This window comes from Triticum aestivum, chromosome 7B (genome assembly GCF_018294505.1).
Source record: "Triticum aestivum cultivar Chinese Spring chromosome 7B, IWGSC CS RefSeq v2.1, whole genome shotgun sequence".
Taxonomy (NCBI): domain Eukaryota; kingdom Viridiplantae; phylum Streptophyta; class Magnoliopsida; order Poales; family Poaceae; genus Triticum; species Triticum aestivum.
This window is the reverse complement of record NC_057813.1, coordinates 2830595-2855201: the sequence shown is the minus strand read 5'-3', so window position 1 is coordinate 2855201 and position 24607 is coordinate 2830595. Positions and strand designations below refer to the sequence as shown.

Below are 24607 nucleotides of genomic sequence, written 5' to 3'. Positions count from 1 at the left end.
ATTTTTAATTTTTTAACTTGATTTTGAATTTTTAAATTCGAACGGGACTTGAATCATCACGAGATTAACCACAGTAATCGTGGTGATGTGGTACCATTAGCAGAGGTTAATGTATCCGGGCGTCACACTCAAGTTCTCTAGCAAATGACTCAAGTTCTCTAGCAAATGACTGCAGCTCATGGTCTGAAACCATAAGGCTGCTCTCGCGCTCTACCGCGACACCCTCTCCCACCCCTTCCTCGCCCCCTCCTTTTGCCACCGCCCTTTCGCCACCGCCACCGCCACCGCCCCCCTTCTTCACTTAATTAATTTGTTTTTACTACATGTTTTCAGGACTGACATAATGGCGGACGATAGAGCTGACCCGATTATGGACAACTATGATCCGGACGGTGAAGCACATATGTTCGGCATCATAAACGGCGATATTCTATATGTGCCGACCGGACAAGAAGAAGATGATATCTCTTCTTATCTGAACCTTGACGGTGAAGATGAAGGGCGCCGTCAGCAAGATGATGCCGAACAAACGTCGATAAACGACGATCTTCAAATGGAAGTAGCAACCACCTCCGGCGCCGAGGTATATATATATACATTGAGCCTCTGGTGATACAAACTAACTGATTTGAATAAATATGTGTGGACTAACGCGCGCGACTCTCTTTCTTATTTTAGCCCTCGGCCGGATCGTCGAAACAATCGAGTACGTCGTCAAAGCGTGGCGCAACCAAGACGATGAAACAAGGAGAAACATGCACCATCGAGGTTGTCGACAGTGCAACCGGCAGGCCACTGGAGCCCCGCAAGAACGCCACCAAGTTTGTCAACCAATGCGGAGCCATTGTTAGAGACAACGTCTCGATCACCGTCCAGGAGTGGAATAAGCCAAAGAAGGCACGAATTGCTGGTTTCACTTTTGTCGATAAGAGAACAAAAAAAGATTGCTTCAAAAAGCTTATGGAACATTTCGTTCTACCTCCGGAATACAACAAATTCGATGAGCAGGGTAACAAGATTGAGGAAAACAAGGAGAGGAGGAGGCTAGTCAAACAGTTCACTCTTCATAAGATGGCCGACGCATTCCGGAAATTCAAGCAAAATCTAGCCCATGACTTTGTCAAGCAGAACAAGACTCCGGATTTCAAAGGACAATATGAGAAACTGAAACATGATTGGCCAGAATTTGTGAAGCAAAAGAAATCGGAGCAGTTCATTCAAATATCGAAAAAAATAAGGAAAATGCGGCTAAGAAGGAGTACAATCATATTATGGGGCCAGGAGGGTATCGCCTTTGGGAGCCTAGGTGGGAGAAGATGGAGAACGAGCTGAGGGCGCGAGGAATCCGTCCAGGTACGGAGGGATGGGACCCAAGGGCCAAAAGCTGGTGGTACGGGCATGGGGGAACGCTGAACCCGGAGACAGGGGACTGTGTTTACCGGGGCAAAATAATTAAACCCACCCAAGCCCTTATTGACGCAATGAGGGATGCTCAAGAGGGGAAGATCAAGTTCAACAGAGAGAACGACGCGCTGACAAAAGCCCTTAGGAATCCTGAACACGGAGGACGTGTACGAGGCATGGGGCACATTCCGTGGAAAATAGGGTTCCCCTAGAACGATGACCCGTACGGTTACAGAAGCCGGAAGAGAAAGATGGATCGGGAAGCAGATGTTGTGGCGCGGTTGGCATCGGAAATGGATGTGATGAAGAAAACCGTGAGTGTACTAGTAGCCGAACAAGATGCAGCTCGGGCGCAGCATGAAGATCATCCAGCGGATCTCAGAAGCCAGCAGCGGAGAAGCAGTGTGGCTTCCACGGAGGCCCCACCGGCTGGTGCAGATGCACTGACGATCGAAATTACTGCACCGGAGCCTCTGGTGGTCGAAATTACTGCACCGGAGCCTCTGGTGGTCGAAATTACTGCACCGGAGCCTCCTCGCTACCCCGTGGACGATATAAAGGAGATGAAAGAATGTCATCTGTATTATCCTATCGGGAACATGTCCATGAAGGTAGCCATCGGCAGTGCTTTACCATGTTTACCTGGAGCACTCCACCACAACACCCCCATTCAAGATGGCTATGCTCGTGTCACGGTGGAGGACATAGTCCAAGGGTTTGAGGACCTGGAGATTGACATTGCTACACCTGAAGGGGAGAAAAGACTTGGAGATGTCAAGCGCCATTTCATTCTATGGCAAAAGAAGTTTATCAAGTTTCCAGGCGAGGCGCCAAGGACAACAAGTCCACCCCCCTACGGTGGTGGCGGTTCACCTACACCTCCGTCACGTCAGCCGACGCCCCCCAGTCCACAACGCCCGGCGGGTGATCAGACGCCGCCCCCCAGTCCTCGTCCGGCGGGTGATCAGACGCCGCCCCCCAATCCACCTCCGGCAAAGAAGCAGAAGCAGTCCTGGATTATTAACCCGGACCCTTATGTAACTAAGACCACAAAGGTACCGGAGCCATCATTGAAGCCTCTCCCCACAAGGCCTTGGGAACGTAGTGCCGAGGAAACTGCCGCGGCCGCGACTGCTGATCATGAGAAATGGAAGGCGGACTGCAAGAAGAAAAGAGAGCCCGAGCCCAAGCCAGTATTTTCTGATGAGCAAAAGAAGTGGGCTAAGTCATTTTTGAGCACACCGTCCCAAGCCGCGAAGAATCTGCCTGACGACTATGCACGTGAACTTCGTAGGCAGGCACTCATGTTGAAGGAGAAGAAAGAGCGGGCGGAGAACCAGGAGAACAAAGCCTTGGAGGAGGCCGAGAAAACGGAATTAGAAAGTAAAACAAGCGGGAAACGAGTTGCCCAGCTCGGGGAACAAAGTAAACAATCGATTGCCCCGCTTATAGTGAAAGCCGCCGGTCCGGATGACCCCGATATCATAGCAGCTGCGGCAGCACATGGATTGACTGTAACGAGTGCCAGAGAACAAGCGGCCAACTTAGGTATTACTCTTCGTGAACTGTTAGGCCTTGATGAGGCGCCAGTGAAGGAGGTAGTAATTACATATGTGAAGAATGGGCCTCTCGTCGAGCCTGCGCAGGAACAGGATCTACCTCCACAAATGAAAGGCTGCTGAAATGGTACAAGGGTTACATAAAAAATAAAAACGCCAAAGAATATATTTATGCGGAAGTTAGATATGAGCATCACTTCAAACATTACTATGTACAAATTCATCTGAGTGAATTGTTCCAGCTTTTCAATCTGCGCGAGCTCGACAAATCTATCATCAGTTGCTACGTTCTGTAAGTGATTTATTTCTACCCCATCTCGTTCATATTGCCTGCACTATATATATGTCCTAACTATATTGTTGTGTCCGCTATTATACATGCAGAATGAAGATTAAGGAATGCAGAGTAAGGAACATCCATGATGTTGGGTTCATTGACCCACACATCGTTAATGGATATGTGTTGGAGCATCACCCCGCCGACATGGAGGCAGACCTGTGGCAGTTTCTTACAAAGCAGGAACTCAAAAGTGATATTCTATTTCCTTACCATTTTGGGTGAGTGTTTCTGTCTTGAGCACATTCTCTTTTGTTTACTCCATGCATGGTATGTGGCCGGCTAATTGATGAGTTATGCATGACGTACTGTGCATGTATCGTGTCCGCAGGTTCCACTGGATTCTGCTAGTAATTAAAGTTGACACCTCAGAATGTCTCGTCCACGACTCTCTGAATAAGGATCCAAAGCTTTGTGTCGACATGAGAAGAATGCTGCAGAAGTAATTATTTTCATTCATTTGCGCTCTATATCGATCGGCCTATTTCGTTCATTTCCTAATATCAAGTAACTAATAACTCTCTTGTTCATTTAATTTTCTTTGCCTCGTAGGGTTTGGAGACGGTTCGTAGATACAAAGGTCGGTGAATTCAAAAAAGAGCTAGAATTCAAAAGGGCAAAGGCTAAGAATGGTGAGGATATTCAGCCAGCGGGGACCAATCTATGTGCATACTATGTCTGTGAGATGATCCGGAGATACACCTCTGAGCGGGTTCCGAGTGATACCAATGCTCAGAGGAATAACCTCCGGATGATGCTTAGTCCAGAAGCTCGCTTCCGACCACTTCAAGAGGAACTAGCTGGATGGTTCAGGAGGGAAGTCCTCCATCCTAAAGGAGAACACCATTACGAGGACGTAGAACTTTATATGCATTAAATTATGTATGGAAACTTGTTCAAAATTGTATATGGTCATCCGATGATATTGAATATATATTGTATATTCCTCTTGAATTCTTTTTGGTTCTAATTTCAAATTTGTTTGAAATTGTACATTCATATGCATGTATGTAGTACCGTAGAATATGTGAAACTCCTTCAAAATTAAAATAAAGCACAAAAAAAATAAAACAATACAAATTAAACAAAAAACAGGTTTAGGGGGGGGGGGGCTAAAACCCTAAACCTGCGGCGGCCTTTAGTCGCGGTTGGCCAGAAGAACCGCGACTAAAGGTCCTCCGCCCCGACGGCCACCTGGCGCCCACGTGGACGGGCCTTTAGTCGCGGTTCTTAAGCAACCGCGACTAAAGGGTGGGGCCTTTAGTCGCGCCCGTTCGGTCGCGGTTGCGCAACCGCGACTAATGGCAGTTGCGAACCGCGACCAAAGGCCCTTTTCCCACCAGTGGAGTGAAGGTCACAATAAGACAAGAGTACATATCGCGGTTGGTCTTGGACAGAGACGTCCGTTTTACGACCAATGGAAGACTGAGTCGAGAATGTGAACGAGGACGAGAGACAGTGGGTAGAGCGAGTATGCCACCAGGCACGTCCAGAGAGGGAAGTTGGTCCGGAAGCTCGTGAAGAGGCCCATGACGATGCAGACAAGCAAAATGATGAGCAGCTCAGAGGAGAATTCCACGTTATGTCCCGGGCATAGACCAGCACCAAGAACATGCCCAAGCACATCAGGTTGTTCACAGTCACAACACAGTACACCTGCAAATTAACAAAGTACGGTGGTAGTAAATATTACCCCAATTAGTGTCCAGTTTACAAAGGTTGCATGCATGCATGCATCATGGTGATTTCATGGTGAATGTGAGGCACCTCCGATAAAACGAGGGAAGCGTTCCTTCGCCTCTTCTTTCTCATGGACCGGACGGCAGAGACGACCTCGCTGGAGTTGTTCACCAGCGGGAGCACAACGAATGAGACGAAGAAGGATGACACATGTGTAGCCTTGAACAGGCTGTAGATGGCGTCGAGAAGTGGGTCCGCAAACGCAGCAGGGATGGCAGCACCCACAAGCATGAGACCCACGGCCTTGACAATCATTCTTCCGGGTTTTCCACAGGTTCCACCTCTTCGTCGCTTACCGCCAGCTGATCATGTTCCTCCCGTGTTCTCTGCAGGATCAAGACCGCTTGTTGGAAGTGCATTTCTTTCTCAGAAGTTTGGGCAAATCTGTGATGCTGATCTTTTACTTTTGAAATGAGAATGGCTTGGAAGGCTATAGCTGGATTTCCTTAATAAGACGGCTCATTCGTTCTTTATTTGGAAAAATGGTCGCATCCAACGTCATGCATCAAACGTTCACGGTCCAGTTCGGACACACTAGCTTAGCTACCCTAACCCCGCTTTTCTCCTCCTCCATTCTCTCTCCTCTTTTAATTGGGCAATGGAAGCATATTTGGCGGATATGGTTGAATGGCCGGCTCTCGTATGGCTGTCCGAGGACAAGTTTGGACGTGTCTACGCATATTTGGTGTGTCTATTTTGATGCACGGCATTGGAATTTCCCTTATTACTACTATAATATTAAGGAGAGAAAAATGTAAACTTGACAAAAGGTCCAGAGCTATGGTAGGAATCAGTGTTTTGGTTACCGAGTAGTCAACTCTACTAAGGGGCTGGAATTTGCAGTTACACACGGTAACCACAAAATACTGCTCAAATGGTTACATCCGGAAATATTTCATTAAAGAAACCAAGAATGCATGTGTTTTAATTTAAAACATCCCATTCGTATATGTTTTCAAAAAGGAACATCTTAGCAACAACTCGAATGTGTTTTGGTCGTGTGCATCCTAGGCTCCTAGCCATGCAAAGATGAGAGTGACTGAGTGAGATGCGACCTGAACAAATTTTTCTTAGATGCCCCTGATGTGATATCAAGTCAATAAAAGCATCATTTTCAAGAAAATAACGACAACTCACATAATAAGGAGTTAAGAAATGGAGATGTAGCTGCCATAGAGGCATTGGTGTGAGCTGAGACCAGTATCTTTTTCTTCACTAATTTCGTACTAATCAGTGCTAAATGGCATAGATGACACCATTACTACATAGCTTACACCATTGGGTTTTGTTTCTAGCTTCGTCCCTATTAGAGCAAGTACAATAATGGACTTGTACCCCACTTACGTGGCACTTTTGAGTATGTGGAGGAGAGAGACATGGAAAAATACTGGGAGTGAGCTCTCATGCAAAAGCCTAGTTATATGCGTACTCCTAGACAATTACAGTAAATATGAAAAAAGAGATAGAGAGAAAGTGAAAAAAGTAGTACTCTTATAGCCAACCTTATAACTAACCTTGTTGTATGAGTAACTATAAATGATAACTATATATGACATGACAATTTCATATATATAGCCATGCATCCACTGGCTCGATGCACTTCAGTTTCCTAAAGCGCGTTCCAATGTGGGGGAAAACTAAGATGCGATCCTTTTTGAACCGAAGGCAGAAGAAGTCAGTGTTTGGTCACCGAATAGTCAACATTTACATAGGGGACTGGGGTTTTACAGTTACACGCAATAACCAGTTAAATAGGACACAAATAGTAGGCCCCGAACTCATAAAAATGGCAAGGATATCAATCAGTCTACCTTGAGGAGTGAAGACAACATAGTTACGACTGAACCGTCTCATATATTGTTGTGGAGAGGCCAACTTGTTTAGTTTTCACTAAGTGATTGAATTCAAAATTTTAATTATTTTTATCTTGGTAAGCACATTAACCGCGGGGGTGTTAGGAACTGTGGTAATGTCCGGTAACCGAATTTACCGCCCAGTAACCAAAACGTTGGTACGAGTTCAAATATAGTACAAATTCGTAACCAAAGAATCATGAAGGAAAATTCCCTAATTTATATTTGCAATTATAGATATTCTGAAAATGCCACAATTGAAAACATAATTAAAACTTGGCAATCAAATGCAAGAGTTTAGAATTGGTATACTTTTTTTCCTACAATCTTTCTATTTGTACAACATTTGTTATTAAAAGTATTTTCTGTATCATCTCTAGTAATTGATACAAGATCATTTTCCTTATGTTTTCCTCTACCGCTCTTTCTTATACCTCTACATCTCTTTTACATGTTACTTTAGGAAATTTCATATTGCAACCGAGCCTAAATAAATGCTTTTGTTGGCTCGTAAAACATTGTAATATATTGATTGCATAGAGCTTATAGATATCCCAATGTAATATGGGTTGGAAACTAGGCTAAGTAGGGACTGGATGACGCATGTATGACTTAGGGTCTATGCTATGTAACCAACTGTGTATCCCCCCCCCCCCCCCCCCGTCCCATCCGAGTTTCCACATTAAAGACGTGTTTTGGAATAGGAGATGTCGCACTGATTTGGCTGAACATAAACACATTACTAATTGAGTGTCTGAACTTCGTCGCCATCATCAAGGTTGGCCGACGTGATTTCCCGGTGCATGTGCTCGACCACCTTTTAGGGGTTTTCGACTTCACTTGACATTGTCTACCTAGTCGTGGGAGGTTCTGTGTTTTACTTGGGGTTTGGACTACGGCGCTGAATTTGTTAGCCCTTTCAGTTGGTGTGTTTCATATAAAATTCCACCTTGGAACTGCCCTACCAATTTTCCTGGACTGTGGTTGCAATCTATGGGGGTTGCCCAAGATGAACACAATTCTACCTTCCCTTGTGAACTGGTTAATCTTGCAAAGGATAACCCGTACCCCAACCTCATTGGGGGGGATTTTAATATCCTGTGATACCAGCAAGAAAAAAATTGACCTTTTTGACACACATTAGCCGCTTTTGTTGAACTTGTTATTGACAATTTGGTCCTTAGAGAGGCTAGTTCGTCTGGTCATCAGTCCACTTGGCCAATAATCCCTCGGTGCCAACATAGGGAAAATTTGTATATGTGCTCATGGACACCAAATGTTAACTAATGTTCCCTACGGTGACTGTGCGCGCTCTCGAGCATCTTGAGTAACTTTCGGGCCATGCATCGATCATTCCTAATTGAAATTTCATCCACTACACGTTGAGCATTCAAATTCGAATTAGGATGGCTACATCGGGATGGTGTCACATATATTATTAAGAACGTGTTGCAAAGGTCGACCGTTGGTCGAACCGATCCAAAGATGGAATTTTAGATTCATTTCTACATAATCAGAGCGACCATAGCAAGGCAGATGATCCCCTTGTTATTAACGTACTAAACTATTTTTCATGGTAAAAACCCACCCCATATGTAGGTTATCTTTTGTTCTACGTAGTAGCTTCGTTCGTGGTATATGGTACATAGGCTGGAGCATCGACCATTGTTTATGGTGCCATGTACACGGCTCGAGTGGGTAAGCAATGAGGTTTTTTGATCAAATAGGTGGCGGCATAGTCTACACGGTAGGCCTTCTGCCCTCCATGCCTTATGCATGGTTTTGATCTTTTAAGACTTTACGGTTGCCTGAGTTTTATTTGTTATGTGTGTGTAAGTTCATGTTGCATGTGTGCATCGTAATTATGTCATGGGTTTAGACTCATCATCCCCTTGATGCTATGTTTTGAGTTAATACAAGCACCCTTTATCGAAAAAATGATTAGTCAAATTTTGGTTGGACAATTATTAAAACATTATTAACCTTTTTAGTAAAGGCTTCATTTGATTTTCTAAATAATTTCATTTGTGCGTGAGAATCATTGGCTTGTAGTATTTTAGTGCACAAAACCCTTTTAGTGTGCCCTAGTCCCTATCCAGAGAATCCAAAGGATACCTCATGGTAGTCGTTGATGAACTTGTTAGTGTAGGCACCCATAGCCTGCACCTTTCTCTTGGCCTCATTGAGCCATATCTTCATTCCCACAACGAACTCTCCCTCATCTATTGTGCCATTGCCTGATGTGTCGAAGTCGTCCATGATTTTGTCCACAACATCATTCTTGTCAAAGTCAATCTCCTCAAAGTTGATTCCAATGATAAGGGCATGCAACTCGGCTCGTGACAGGTCGCAGTTATCATCATTGTCAATCTCGTAGAACAATCTGCATGTTAGCTCAGAGAAGGAGCACTTCATGTTCATGATGTTCCATTGCCATATGAAGAACAAAATGAAGTTGATGCATCATACTTTCTTATGACGTTTTCGTTCGGCGTGCCATCGTCATTTAGCAGACGGCCGACTGCTTGTCTTTGGACAAGTTGTAGTATCCCAGAGATTACATGCCTATGTTTTGCAAATGCAAGTCGCCTCCGCTAGATCCAGGGGAGGAAGATATACAATTTGAGGGAATTATCACTATCAAATTGATGTTTGTAACCTAGATGTACACACACGTGCCAATCTGGCCATCATTATTTAAAAATGCAAACAACATCAGATCGAATGGATGTACCTGAAACAAGCAGTAGGATAGTGCAAGCAAGAATGATACAATGGCAGCCAACAAGATGGGCAGGCGATGCCCGGGCTGGATTCTCAACATTTTTGGGAAAAGTGCAATGGCGAAAGGAATAACACAAATTGCCATGATTCGTGCTGTCCAACTGGTTTCATTGTCAGTTGAAATACCGCTGCCTGCGAAGCGAAACAATGTGTATGGAACCCAAGATTAACAGCTAACCGTGAAGTTGGCGAAGTGCATGCAAAGGAGGGTTGGTAAGAACATCACTATTCTTAGATTAATTACTTCGCCACACTTTGCAACATCCTACACCTCGAGTAATGCAACTTGGACAAGTTAGATATGTGTTTGATTCTAGCCACACCTATGGACAAATACGATTTGTGAGAATGAGCCCCACATGTCACATAGAAAAAACACTGTGATAAGTGTGGCTAAGAATCTGCTCACCTAAAGTTTGGCAATTATGGTAAAAAAATATGTGGCAAACTAGGGCAAGGTTATTCACCAACTAAACAAAGAACTATGATTTGGTTCGATGGCATTTGATCTGCAAAACAACCAAGCACAACTATGATTTGGTTCGAGGGCATTTGATCTGAAACTAACCAAGCAAGCACTATGATTTGGTTCAATCGCATTTGATCTGCAAAATACATCGTCATATGTTTAGGGAGCATAGTTAGGCACTGCGATGTCTATGTATGCCACCACTGTATGTAAAACAATTTCTTATTCAACATTGGTTCGTAAATTAACCCATTGCACATAGTGGCAAACCATTCACATTGTATGTAATTTAGCACCAACTAACATACCTCGAATATTTGGAGATTGATTTATGGGAGATGTGGCTGACATACATATAGATGTATGTTCTTATTGGGGCTACTGCATTATGCTTGCCGACTTGATCATGTCTAAATGATAATATGTTTGATAAGAATAAGATTATACTAATCGATTGCAATTTATGTGCATCTTAGGTTTCCATTTTCAGCATGATGGTTAGAGCATGGGGATGTGCAGAACAATGTAGGCTAAATCAAAGACATGGTATCTTCAATACCTTGTGGATAAGGTTGCCAGAATGCTAGTTACTTGGGAGGGCCAAAGCATAACCTCCATTGGACGCATGGCTCTTGTCAAGTCCTTGATCACCTCCCTAGCTATTTACTTCATCACACCGCTCATCATGCCACTGTGTATTCTTCATGATGTCAACTAACTTGAACGATCTTTCATTTGGTCCGTTTTGGACAAGACGACCGGTGCTAAATGCAAGGTCAACTGGGAAGCGGTTTGTTATCCTACGGAGTATGGTGCACTAGGTGTGCTCAACAACGACAAATTTGTGTGCGCTCTTAGGCTTCGATGGCATCGGTATGAGTGAAGGAGCCTTCCATGGTATGGGTGACGATGTAAAATCCATGTGATGAGGATGTCCACAACTTCTTCTATGCCTCCACCTCCATTAGTATTGGTAATTGAGCGAGGACACCTTTTTGTAGGTCCCCTTGGCTTCCTGGACATGAACCCATGGATATTGCACCCCTTATCATTGAGGCTTCCTCCTGAAAATTTTTTAAAGTTAGAGAGGCTCTCCGATGCAATGTTTGGACCTTCAAGATCAAGCCTTTCACCATTGTATCCATCCAACACATTCATGAAATATTTTCATGCTTTGGATGCTTCTCCATGATGTGCAACTTGATAAATACACCCAATATGACATCGTTTGGAAGCACATGGCTAGTGGGTACTACTTGGTGGCTTCCGCGAAAAAGGCTCAATTCTTAGGGAAGATTCTATCTCTAATGGAGCATGCCATGTGGAAGGTTTGGGCGCCGCCAAAGTTAAGTTTTTCTCGTGGTTGTCAATTCAAGACCGACAGGCCAAGTGCGGGTGGCCAAATTGTCACATTTGCCCACTTTGCAAGAGGGTGCAAGAATCTGAAAACCAAGTCTTCTTCAAGTGTGGGTCCACTCTCTAAATTTGGCATTTGGTTATAGAAAAATTACAACTTGAGAGCATGGACACATCATTGTGGCACCTTGAGCACAATGCCGCAGGCTTGCGGAAGGTCATGGCCTCCCTATTCATGCTTGTGTCTTGGTTGATTTGCAATGAGAGAAACGCTAGGGTCTTCCTCCATGAAAGATCCCCCATATGGATCATTGTATTCTCCGTTTAATTAATATACGAGGCAAATCTTTTGCCTCGGTTTATACAAAGGCAAAAAGAAACATGGACAATGCAAATTCAATCAACAAGAGTGACACACCAGCTTATTGTAAAATAAATTAACTACGTATATGACTACAAGAATAAGATATTAGATTCACTTCTAATGAAAACAGAGTAAGTATATGAGTTTTAGAAGATAACATACCAGTAAAACTGAACCACCCTTTAGTGTCTTTTGAATCAATGGCAACACCATTGGGCCCAATGCCACACTTGCCAGCAAACACGCAAGTCCCCAAACGATGGTATGAAGAAAGATGGTGGAGCCAGCAAGCAGACCCATGCCCACCATCACACGATTTTGTGCCTTTTCTCCGCTCCCCACGAGGCCAAATGTTGTTTATATATGAAATAGAATTGAGCCTAGTTCGGAATACTGGTTTAAACACACACATTTTTTTCTTTAGAAAAGGCGAAGATACACTATTCAGCATTGGTGCTGGTGAACGTGGTAGGACAATTCTATCTAGGTGCTAGCATGTTTTAGTCCAATTGCTTGCGTCTCGATTAGACCCATGTGTCAGAGCTTGGGAAAAGCCGGACACGGTGCTTCGTCTCTCCTCCCAAGGAAAGGTGGCTAGGGATTCTTCCTCCCTTCGGCGGCGCTGCCAATCTGCCATGTCTCTTATGGCCTTAGGGTTATGGTGTGCGGTGGATACTGGCCATAGTCGGCGGGAGGGATCCATTTTGAGGTGCTTGTTCAAGTTTTGTTAGGGATTGTGTCCTACTCAGGAAGATGAGACATCGACAACTCCCTGAAGATGGAATAAGGTTCTTCTCTCCTAGCCTCCATCCCGGTGGTGCGTCTAGCTTCATAGGAGGACGTCTGGAGATGTGTCTCTGGTGGATCTCGCGGAATTCGGTCCGTGATTCTCTTTGGTGGATCTGCTTGGATCCAGTCTTTGTTTGTGTCTTCATGTTGGATCCTTTCGAGCCAAGCTTCTCCTCATTGGCGATGATTGCTATTCTGGTGCGTTGGTCCTATAGGGTGTTAGCACGACGACTTTCCGACTCTTTACTACTCCCTTTATTACTAAATATAAATCTTTCTAGAGATTTCACTATGGACTACATACGGATATATATAGACATAGTTTAAAGTGTAGATTCACTCATTTTGCTTTGTATGTAGTTCATATTGGAATCTCTAGAAAGACTTATATTTAGGAATGGAGCGAGTAAAATAAGTTGTGCCCTGCTTCTGCAAGTGAGAGCAGGGCCGTCTCCAGGAATTCGGGCCCCGATGCGAAATGCAAAATTGGGCCCAAAATTTAGAAAAAAAATCGTATCACTAATATAACTACACATATATTCACTTAATACGTAGCTTCAAATATGTGTTATTTCATACAATAGTTGAAAAACATATTATATAGTAATGCTAAAGAGTAAACATAGTATTGAAACAATAAACTTCTCTTTTGCGAATTGTAATAAATTAGTAAACTTACCGCATGTTCTACCGAATAGCATCATCTGTCTAGTACTCCATCCGTCCCGAATTACTTGTCACGGAAATGGATAAATAAATATATCTAGATACATTTATTTCCGTGAAAAGTATTTCTGGACGGAGGGAGTATTTCTTAAAACGAAATCTTAAAATCCATTGACACGGTTCTCGCAAAATAAAAATCCATTGAGTCTTTCTTAGAATGAAATAATGTAGCAGACGAGCACACAAAGAAGAATTAGTACTACAATTAGACATTAGCTTACGGCTAGTGTGATAATCCTATTAATTTTTAGTAAAGCTAGGTGCATGCCTAATCGAGTAGCACTATTTGTAATAGTGGGCATTGCATTGGATAGGAAGGAAGACATCAAAAGAACCAGAAAGAGAACGATTGTTACAAAAAAGTAATAACCCTAGCTACTTCTTTGTTCATTTATTTTGATCGCAGGCTTATGACTACGACTTTCCACGGAAAATATTCAGAGGCTGTTGCAGTAAAGAAACAAGCCCTGTCGGCCGTACCGATTAAGCCCATTAGGGTAACTAGCCTGCCTTGTTTTTCTACTTGCTCTTATACAAACAGGCCCGGGGGGGGGGGGGGGGGGGGGGAGCTCCTGTTCTGCGCCGTAAGCGCCTGAACCGGTAGCTGGGAGCAACTAATTAACGAGCGCTCCTTCGGGAGCCTCGCAACGATCAGCGCCACTTAGCACGCTCACAGCCATTCGCCACGTGTCGCGCTCTGGGCGCTCCCTCCGAATTTTTTTTTTTTTTTTACGCACGCGTTTTCGGCTTTTTAAAAGGTTTTTTTTCGGGTTTTTTTTACGTTTTGGTTTTCTACAGGTCTTCCCTAGCTTTTCGACCAAAAATTATTTTTCAAAAAAAACAATTTTTTTACGCAAAAAAATACAATTTTTTTTCGCGAGAGGCACGGTTTTGCTTCCGTCAGAGGCACGATTGTGCTTTCGCGAGAGGCACGGGCGTGCCTCTTTCGAAAAGGGGAAAAACGCGTTTTCTGTTTTTTTTCTTTCGCGAGAGGCACGATTTTGCTTCCGCCAGAGGCACGGTTGTGCTTTCGCGAGAGGCACGGGCGTGGCCCTTTCGGAAAGGGAAAAACGTGTTTTCTGTAAAAAAAATTCGCGAGAGGCACGGTTTTGCTTCCGCCAGAGGCACGGTTGTGCTTTTGCGAGAGGCACGGGCGTGCCTCTTTCGGAAAAGGACAAAAACGTGTTTTCTGTTTTCTTTTCTTTCGCCAGAGGCACGGTTTTGCTTCCGCCAGAGGCACGGTTGTGCTTTCGTGAGAGGCACGGGCGTGTCTCTTTCCGAAAAGAAAAAAACGACTTTTCTGTTTTTTTTATTTCGCGAGAGGCACGGTTTTGCTTCCGCCAGAGGCACGGTTGTGGTTTCGTCAGAGGCACGGGCGTGCCTTTTTCGGAAAGGGAAAAAACCCGTGTTTCCGGTTCGATTTTTCGTTGGTTTTTTTCGTCCGGTTTTTTTGTGAAAAAAAAGTTCATTAAAACCTATCAACATGGGATCTAGTTTTGAAGATCTCGACGCGAGGAATTCAATGGCGAAAGCGATTCGAGATTTGGACGCACGATTTAAGAGATAAAACATTTTGAACGGATCTACGAAAAAAAAAGGAAAACTCCCAGGTTGCGACAAGTGACGCACATACAGCGCGCCACTTGTCGCAACCTGGAGAAGTTGGAGTGATCTCCGCGAGAAGTACTCCTTAATTAGTGATTTCGCGTGTAGCTACCGCACGCACGCCTCACCTCATGGGCCGGCCCACGACCGTGCATCAACTCGCGTCGTTACGTTCACGTAGGAGTTGGCTAACCACCCCACCTACTGGACTGTTGTGACCGCTAGTAGATCTCACCTTATAAGAACAATTCGGCTGCACTATTTATTGCGTAGTTCCATCTATTGTATCACTTAGTTTTTTGATTTATTTGAATAAAAAAATGAGATTTTGAAAACATTCGTCATTTTTCAAGAAAAAAATCACAAACTTGAAAAGGCTCACCGTCTTTTAAAAAAACATCAAGAAAAAAAGGGAAAAAGTTCATCGATTTTCGAAGAAAATTCATCGAATTAAAAGAAGTTCATCGATTTCTAAAAAAGTTCAACATATTTGATAAAAAAGTTCATGTAATCTCTTCAATTTGAAAAAAGTTCACCAAATTTGAAAAAAGTTCATCGGAATTTGAAAAAAATTCACCGTTGAAAAAAAGTTTGTCCACTAACAAAAAAGTTCGTCAATTTGAAAAGGTTCATAGCATTTGAAAAAAGTTCAGAAATTTTTAAAAAAGTTCACCTGTTTTGAAAAAAAAATCATCCATATGGAAAAAAGTTCATCAGATTTGAAAAAGTTCATAGGTTATGAAAAAAAAGTTTGTTGATGTTGAAAGAAATATCTAGATTTTCAATAAAAAATTTATTGGATATGAAAAAATTTCATCGAAGTTAAAACAAACTTCAGCTATTCCAGACAAAGTTCACCCAATTTGAATTAATTTGTGCATAAAAAGTAAATAAAAAGGACAAAATATGAATAAAAAGAAACAGAAAAAACCAAAACCAAAACTGGTCCAGAAAAACACACAACAAGAAAGAAAAAATGCAATCGCCTGGCAAAGTATAAAAGATGAAAAAGAAGGGAGTTGCCATAACTTGTTGTCTTTCCCGGTTGGCTGACGCAAGTGAAACTTACGCTACAAGTTGCGGGTTGGATCTTTCCAGTACTCATTTTTTGCGCATTAAGCCGGAATGAAAAGGTGTGAGATGGGTCGGCCCAGCACGGGAGCGCTGCAGGCGCCCGTTAGCAAAAATGTCCTATAACTGACATCTGCAGCGCCAAATAGGGTTTGCCCAAAAGCGGGGCGTGGATAAATCAGTACTAGGCCAACGGAGGACCTGTTGGCTGGTTATTAGCGCACCCGTAAAGTGCATTCCGCTTCTCGGGTAAGCTTTCTTCTGATTAAATCGGATTGAGCGAGCCAGCTGAAAAAGGAAGCAAACCAACACATGAACCACGTGCGTTACATGGGGTTTTCCTTCGATCAGGGACCATGTGCCATCGCACCGCTCGCACACCCTTCTCGATGGGGCTGAGTGAGTGGCGATGACGGTGTTGCGCCTTCGGCACTCTTCAGTGCTTGTAGTCGTCGCTAAGTGGTCAACGAATTTGGATGTAATTTTTGTTATTTCTGGTATTCTCTATCCTGCCATGATTAAACATGAATAGATTGAAAGTTTTCGAAAAAAAATGTTTCCTGTTAGTGCAGAACTCACTTAGTTCCTTTCTTGTCTTCTTTACTCTTGGCTCGGAACTTTTTTTTTTCGTTAAAGAAAATTAACGGAAAGGGATAAATGCCCGGTTCATAAAGAAAAGAAAAGGGTGAAGACACACTATTCAGCATTGGCACCGACAAAGGAGCAGTGGTGATATGTGCTTCACCTGGTTGAACCGAACCCACCAGATTTATTAGGCTTTGTTCGGTTAATCCTCTTCCCAAGAGGATTGGAGGGGATTTGCGAGGAGCAGGGTTTTGGTTACCGTTCAAAATTTCGAGATTAACCATGGTTATCGCGTATTTCCATGCCCCTCGGTAAATGGGCTTTCAAGCAAAAAATATTCAAATTTTTGAACATTTTGATTGTAAACGCTTAATGTACAGTAAAGTACGGCAACATCTCAATTATTTCAACATAGTTAGTTCTACCGTTGTGGTAACAACCTATTTCCACCTTTAAAAGGTAGCTGGTACAAGTCATTTCTTGCACTTTTTTGAACTAATATAAGTTCAAGTGCTACCTATATCTATTTTGAAATAAAAAGTGAATTCAAAATTTAATTGTAAATTCCGTTCGAAATTTGCCCGAAATTTTGTGGTAACCATGGAAAGCACGTTTACCAGTTCCCCTCGGTAAAAATGCCTCATTTGGTAACCAAAACAGTGGTGAGGATTGGGACATATTTTCACTTACAAGGCGTTTAAATCCCCCTCAAACCCCTTCAATCCTTTCGGATCCACACTCAACCGAAAAAGGCCTTAATTAGTAGGCGGAATTTAAACGGGGACGTACCGAGCACGAGGAGGGCGTCGGGGAGGGCGCCAAGCATCGGGAGCAGGAGCGTGATGACGTGGCCGTGGCCGCCGGCATAGTCGGGGCCGATGGTCCCCAGCAGCAAGTCACTCCCAGCCGTCAAGAAGGAAACTCGCACCTTGTAATTGAGGAATGATGGAATTAATCTTGACATGTAGCTTGTGCACGTACTCCCTCCGTCCTTTAAAAAGTGTACTTCCAATTTTGTTGGAGGGTCAAACTATTTCAACGTTTGACCGAGTTTGTGCAAAAATATATCAATTTTTATGAAACCAAATAGATATATGATGAAAATATATTTCATCAGGAATCTAATGCTACTAATTTGATGGTATAAATGTTGGTGCATTATTGTGTAAAGCACGGTCAAATATAAAAATGTTTGACTTTCCAACAAAGTTGAAAGTACACTCTTCAAAGGACGGAGGGAGTATGTGTGAATGGGTCATGCGAATCCTGGGGCATACGTGCATGTAGCTGGTTGTTGATGCATGCTTGGATTAGTTGCTAAGTGGCCGGCTGTGCCGAGTCGTTAGGTGCATGCGTCGTTGTTGGCCTAGTAGTTAGGATCCTGGAGAGATTCCAGGCCTAAGGATAAGGTCATCGGTTTAGTGGGCTTAGTGGCTGCTTGGTGACCAGTTTAGTGGGTGCGTTGGGTCTTTCTGTACTGGTATTTAAGGTGATCAAACGAATGAGAAAATGAGGCCGTGAGAGCCTGTAGAAAAATATAGCACCGCGTGTACACCAAGGAGAGGATGCCCTCGGCAAAGATCTTGTACTGCTCCTTGGTGAAGTACTAGCGAATAGTGCGCGGCGGCACGCCGCGCCACATGGACTAATTAACTATTTCGATTTTTTGTAATATTTGGTAAGTACGACCCAAAACTTTTCTGTGGCGAAGAAGTTGAAGAAGTTCATACAAGAACAGTAACCAGGCTGACGAACAACACCTTCTGGAACACCTATGAGGCTGTGACTGTTGTGCTGCGAGCAAGCATGACAGAAAGATCGCTACATAGGGTGGTTTGTATACTGACTTGAGAATAATAACAAATAATATATTTCGAATTAAAAAGAGTTAAAACAGCATGTACGTAACAAAATAGTTTGTTGTCAACAATAATAAAATAAAGCATATATATAAGAGGGGGGAGCAATATACTTGAATAATAAGCAGCTCCTGAACCAATTGTCCAGCAGGAAGTAGCAATAGCGGCTCACAACCTATATAAAGAGAAGAGCCATTAGTAAAAGTTGACAACAAAAAAAAACTATGTGCACTAATGCTAGAAGTACTTCTCTTGACTAATACAACTAAAAGCTCGATTTGACAAGCTATAAACAAAGTCACATAGGTAATATTGTTTCATAATGCTTTATAATATGTAATAAACTGAAGCACATAATTAAGAACACTAATTAAAATTGTTATTTCAAAATACAACGGACAATGGATACACGCACACACACATAAACATTGAATTAGTCAATGTTAGAGATGAAGAGAGAAGAGAATATTTACCGCGAGATAACTTGCACAATAGGCCAGTTCGTCAACCAAACTATACTTCAAAAATGATCATCAGTGGAAGTACTTGACAACAAACTAAGCATTAATCAAAAACTGTCCTTTAATTTTATAGTATAGTCACAATGAGGCTTCTCAGTTGGCACTTCATATAAACTGCAGCACCCCTCTTGGTAGGAAATACTATGGAATATAAAAGCATGGGCAATAATTTGGAATGTACAAATGCACGGAAGCAATTTTTCAGCACTTCTATTTACAGAAGAGACAGGGAATATGCTTCTCCAATTCAATGTAGTCAAAAGTCAATTGGGCTCACAATCTAGATGTACAACATATTGTTCGTACACAAAGTACAATGTAAAATGACGCCTATCCACAAATCAAACTCAATACAGTTAAGTCTTAATTCTTCAGCATTAACACCTCAAGCACAATATTTCAAGATTAAGAAACACATCCATATGATGACTTCGCGCAAACAGGAGATAAACGCCCATCACAATTTGTCCGGATCTTGGCTGTTAAAACAGAAATGAAGACATGAGCCATCGGCACTCCGAAAGCTTCCATATAAAGAACATAAACATGAACCAAATGAAGGAATTAATGTTGAGTTTTCAACAATACAATGAATTGGTTTTTCTTTTAGATTGCTTCTAGCAAGAACATTTCAATTGTAGGGAAAGCATAGAGAAACAATGCTATTTCAAGGATAGAACTACATAACAAGTCAAGCAAGATCTGGTTGATATGACACATATTATCGATTTTAGTAATGTACTGCCAGAAAGAAGTAAACCTGACATAGTGTGCAAGTTACCAGCTATAACGGAGACATAAAATGTGGCAATGCAGCGCTAACAAACGTATTTTTCTTTGAGACACATGTTTAGTAGGAAGAATAGTAGGAAAGTGAGGGTTTATTTCAGAAGAGCTATATGACAAATTATGGTCCGAAAATAAGCTCAACAACCCTTCCATTTATTTTTGGGTTAAAGGGAGCTTTATTGCATCAAATCAGTGTTCTAGTTACAATCATCCAACATACTAAAAGAAATAAAGGTGGAGCCTGGCCAAGCTGAACTTCAGAAAGATTGTCCCCCTGTACAGCCCTGTTTTGTTCGCTTTGAATTTTCACAAAACGGTGATCGTCCAGAAAATTGCGCACGGTGTAGACTTCTCCATGCAATTTTAGCATTACATCTTATAAAAATCAAAGTAATGTCAGGAATAGCAAATATGTACTTCTAATAAATTCATAAAATTCGAAAGAATATCACATAAGTTTTCTTGGAATTCATACCAGAAGCGATGGAGAAGAAAGAGTCTTGAGTATGATTGGGAACTTACAGGAGAAACAGTGGACAGAGGGTGGGCCACACGCCAACAGGAGCTGTGCTATCTCTTTTTCCTGCAAAAAGACGACAGTTTTGTTAATGTTTTGGTTGTAAATTATGGGATAATCTAAGCATATCGAGTTGCTGAACTATGCCGTATGTGGCAAGGGCCGAAATCTGACGGGGGGCCACCAGCCCAGCCATGTATTCTTCTCTGTATTTTCATAGCAAAAACTGGAGCAGGACAAACCTTGACAGCTACATATCAGACTACACCTGCGCAAAACAATCAATGCAAGCTAAATCAAAACATAACAGGAGTCCTACAAGTACATTTTGGGCATCCCTCGCCAAAGTTGTACCCAATACGCGCCACCAATGACTACATCTTACTCAGCGGGGGTGAAGAATTAGCATAAATTAGTTGATACACTTTTCAGATTGTGACATGAGATCCTCATGTACCCAAGACTGAAAACAACCAGAAAAAACTTTCAAGAAGCAACAACAGTATTTTTGTTCGGCGAAACGTTAGTTAGTACTAAGAACAATAAGTCATCATTGTCATTGTTTGTCTAGAACATCAGTACATAGAAGCTTGTTAATCTGAAGATTGTATGCTGAACTCACCGATTGCAAGGAAGAGGGAGTCGGACACGGATGGCTCGTTGAAGGCATGGATGAGGGAAGCTGATGGTGCCGGTCTACCGGACACCGATGCCCAAATCATAGTATGCGTGGGTCTCGATTCTTGAACACCTCCGCACAGTCGAGGAGCCCCGGTGTTCGGCCAAGCGCGGAAGCTCTTGCGTGTGACAAAATAGTCGCCCAACTGCGGGAAAGATCTACTATTCTTGATGCTACTTTGGTTCTCGGGCCCCACACATCCAGCAGGTCGGCTGTTTCATCATCTCCTCCCTTCAAGTGCTCCCGTGCGCTCCACCTTCCTCGCCTCGGCTCATCTCACCGCGGCAAGGATGCGACATAGCCGCAGTTTGCCATGTCCATCTCGGCCGCCATGGACAGCAGCAATGGGAGCAAGGCCGACCTCGCCCGGTGACGAACGCCTCCAGGCAGCGGAACCATAAAAGCCACGGATGATCGTCCGGGCCGTCCAGAGGCAAGAACGTTGAAGCCCTGCTGTGCCTCCACCCAACCTCTCGCAACGACCGTGACCTCCCAATGGCTGTCCACCTCCATGGGGCGAGCCGGATAGGTTAGCCAGCAGTGAAAATTGGCCACCTCCCGCCGTGCGCATAGTCTGTTGCCGGCCAAGTGCGGCCCTATCTGGAACGAAGGCAAAAAAAAAGATAAATCGTAAGAGGATAGAAAGGCATCAAGAAGAGCCGAGTAAGGCCAGTAGCGCAGACGGCTGGCTTGCAAATTTTTTGGATGGTGAACACCTTACCTCGGTCGTGACCTCCATGAGCACCTTTCGTGTGCCATCTCTCCTATGTGCACCACCACCTCGGACGCACGGAAGGAGACGATCGAGGGTTTTGGCAGGCACTGGCCGTCGGCGAGGTAGGCCGTAGACGGGATTTGGGAGACGCTGGGAAGCAGCTGTGAGGTAGGATGTCGAAGGGGAAGCCCTTTTATAGGGATATATACATACATGCAGTTTAGCGGTAGCACGCGGCAGATGGTGGAAGGGCAGCGAAGTACTCAGCGACGGGTGTTGCTCGCCAGAATCAACGGGAGCCTTCCAGGACCGACGAAGCCAAAATATCTCTATCTAGGAATAGGAAAAAATAGTAAACAAAGCTCACGAAAAAGCCCAGAAAGATCGCTGCTACATATAAAATCTAAACGTGTCGATGAAAGAACTCACGAGTCAATGTACGTGTAACTCAGCCCAAATCTACCTAAAGCAACAACCGCCACGTCTCCCTAAAAAAAACATCCGCCACGTCAAAATGACACGTGCAAAACGGCCAACCAGATGAATAAAGAAAACACGTCCTGGAATTGATCCACACACGCGTCGTAGGAAAAAAAGGGAGTAACCACCACGCGGAAGTCGCTCCCTGCATGTTCCCCGGTAACAAGTGTCAAATTTTGGAGGCCGTGAAAAAAATTTCCGAAAAAACCAGGTAAATAATCCCTTACGGGGCCTGGTATTCTTAGTATGTGCGTGGGTGTGTGTCTTCTCACCAGTGTGAGTTCTTGTGTGAGACAAAACCATGAGAGGGAAAGATTGTGAGGAAGTAGAAGATGGCGTTGCGATTAGGCGGCTCCAACAATTGGTATTCAGAGCCACAAGGTTCGAGGGGCTGCCGTGGCGTGCGGCGGCGTCCGCGGCGCGCGCGGCGAGCGCGGCGGATATGGAGGCTACGGTGCGCGGCGAGTCCGCGGAGGTTCATTGTGATGTCGTGCGCGCGACGAGCACGGTGGTCGCAAAGGAGAGGAGGTCGCGGAGGACCTGCGTGGTGGCGCAGAGGCCGTGGCGGCTCGGCACGACGACCGTGGAGGCGCAGTGGCACGAGGCACGGAGACGCGTCACGGCGGCGCACGGAGCTGCGGGTTTCGTCGGCGGCAGCAAGTGGCGCACGACCGGGCACAGCGCGGCGGTAGCTGCATCGGTGGCGGTGCGCGACAGCGGCCGGCGAGGTGGCCGCGTTGCTTGGCATCTGCGGCGGCTCGTGCTGGAAGGACACGGTGGCATCGGGTGGCAGCAACCATGGTGACGTGCTTGTCGCGTCGGGCACGTGTATGGGCACGTGCCGGGTGCGTTGGGTGTGTCGGGTCCATGAGGTGTGATGTGGTCAGGCACGTCCAGCACATTGTGCGCGCGCGGGACGTGCGGGACGCACTGTTGCGGTCGGGCTCGTCGGGCGCGTCAGGTGCACGCGGGACGTGTGGGACACAACGACGGTGGTGCGATGTCGTTTTCATCATGGAGAGTTGTGAAGCCAAGAAATGTTGCGGTGCGATGCTGCGGCAAGGTGCGAGTGTGGCGCTGTGAAGGCGTCATCATCACGTGGTGAAGCTGCTGCACACATACCGCAAGAAGGTATAACTGATTCACATAGATTAGTCCATAAGTCCATGTCAAGATTAGGAGGGAAAATGATGGAATTAATCTTGACATGTAGCTTGTGCACGTATGTGTGAATGGGCATACGTGCATGTAGCTGGTTGTTGATGTATGCTTGGATTAGTTGCTAAGGCCCTGTTTGTTTCATAAGTTATAGGACCTTTTTAAGTCCCAACTTATAGGTCCCGAGTACCCACATGTTTGTTTACATGGACTTATAAGTCCCGAGTCCCTACCTGTTTGTTCACATGGACTTATAAGCCCGGGGCGATGAACGGACGCAGGTGAGAGCCGGCTCGGCCTCCGATGTTGATGAAGGAAATATGCCCTAGAGGCAATAATAAAGTTATTATTTATTTCCTTATTTCATGATAAATGTTTATTATTCATGTTAGAATTGTATTAACCGGAAACTTGATACATGTGTGAATACATAGACAAACATAGTGTCACTAGTATGCCTCTACTTGACTAGCTCGTTGATCAAAGATGGTTGTGTTTCCTAGCCATGGACATGAGTTGTAATTTGATTAAACGGGATCACATCATTAGGAGAATGTTGTGATTGACTTGACCCATTCCGTTAGCTTAGCACGTGATCGTTTAGTATGTTGCTATTGCTTTCTTCATGACTTATACATGTTTCTATGACTATGAGATTATGCAACTCCCGTTTACCGGAGGAACACTTTATGTGCTACCAAACGTCACAACGTAACTGGGTGATTATAAAGGTGCTCTACAGGTGTCTCCGAAGTTACTTGTTGAGTTGGCGTATTTCGAGATTAGGATTTGTCACTCCAATTGTCGGAGAGGTATCTCTGGACCCTCTCGGTAATGCACATCACTATAAGCCTTGCAAGCAAGGTGACTAATGAGTTAGTTACAGGATGATGCATTACATAACGAGTAAAGAGACTTGCCGGTAACGAGATTGAACTAGGTATTGAGATACCGACGACCGAATCTCGGGCAAGTAACATACCGATGACAAAGGGAACAAATTATGTTGTTATGCGGTTTGACCGATAAAGATCTTCATAGAATATGTGGGAGCCAATATGAGCATCCAGGTTCCGCTATTGGTTATTGATCGGAGACGTGTCTCGGTCATGTCTACATAGTTCTCGAACCCTTAGGGTCCGCACGCTTAAGATTCGATGATGGTTATATTATGAGTTTATGTGTTTTGATGTACCGAAGGTAGTTCGGAGTCCTGGATGAGATTGGGGACATGACGAGGAGTCTCT

At 44.1% G+C, this 24607-nt stretch overlaps 1 long non-coding RNA gene and 1 pseudogene across 1 annotated transcript; both read right to left on the bottom strand.

Annotated features, from left to right (window-relative positions):
• Positions 1 to 4708: 4708 nt before the first annotated feature.
• The window catches only part of LOC123156132 (sodium/calcium exchanger NCL1-like), a 35452-nt pseudogene continuing 15553 nt past the window's right edge, over positions 4709 to 24607 (bottom strand).
• LOC123162982 (uncharacterized) lies at positions 19197 to 21888 on the bottom strand. The gene is made up of 3 exons (XR_006481618.1): positions 21729 to 21888; positions 20951 to 21607; positions 19197 to 20394 (listed from the first exon to the last, which is right to left on the bottom strand). It is a non-coding gene; the product is annotated as an uncharacterized lncRNA (long non-coding RNA).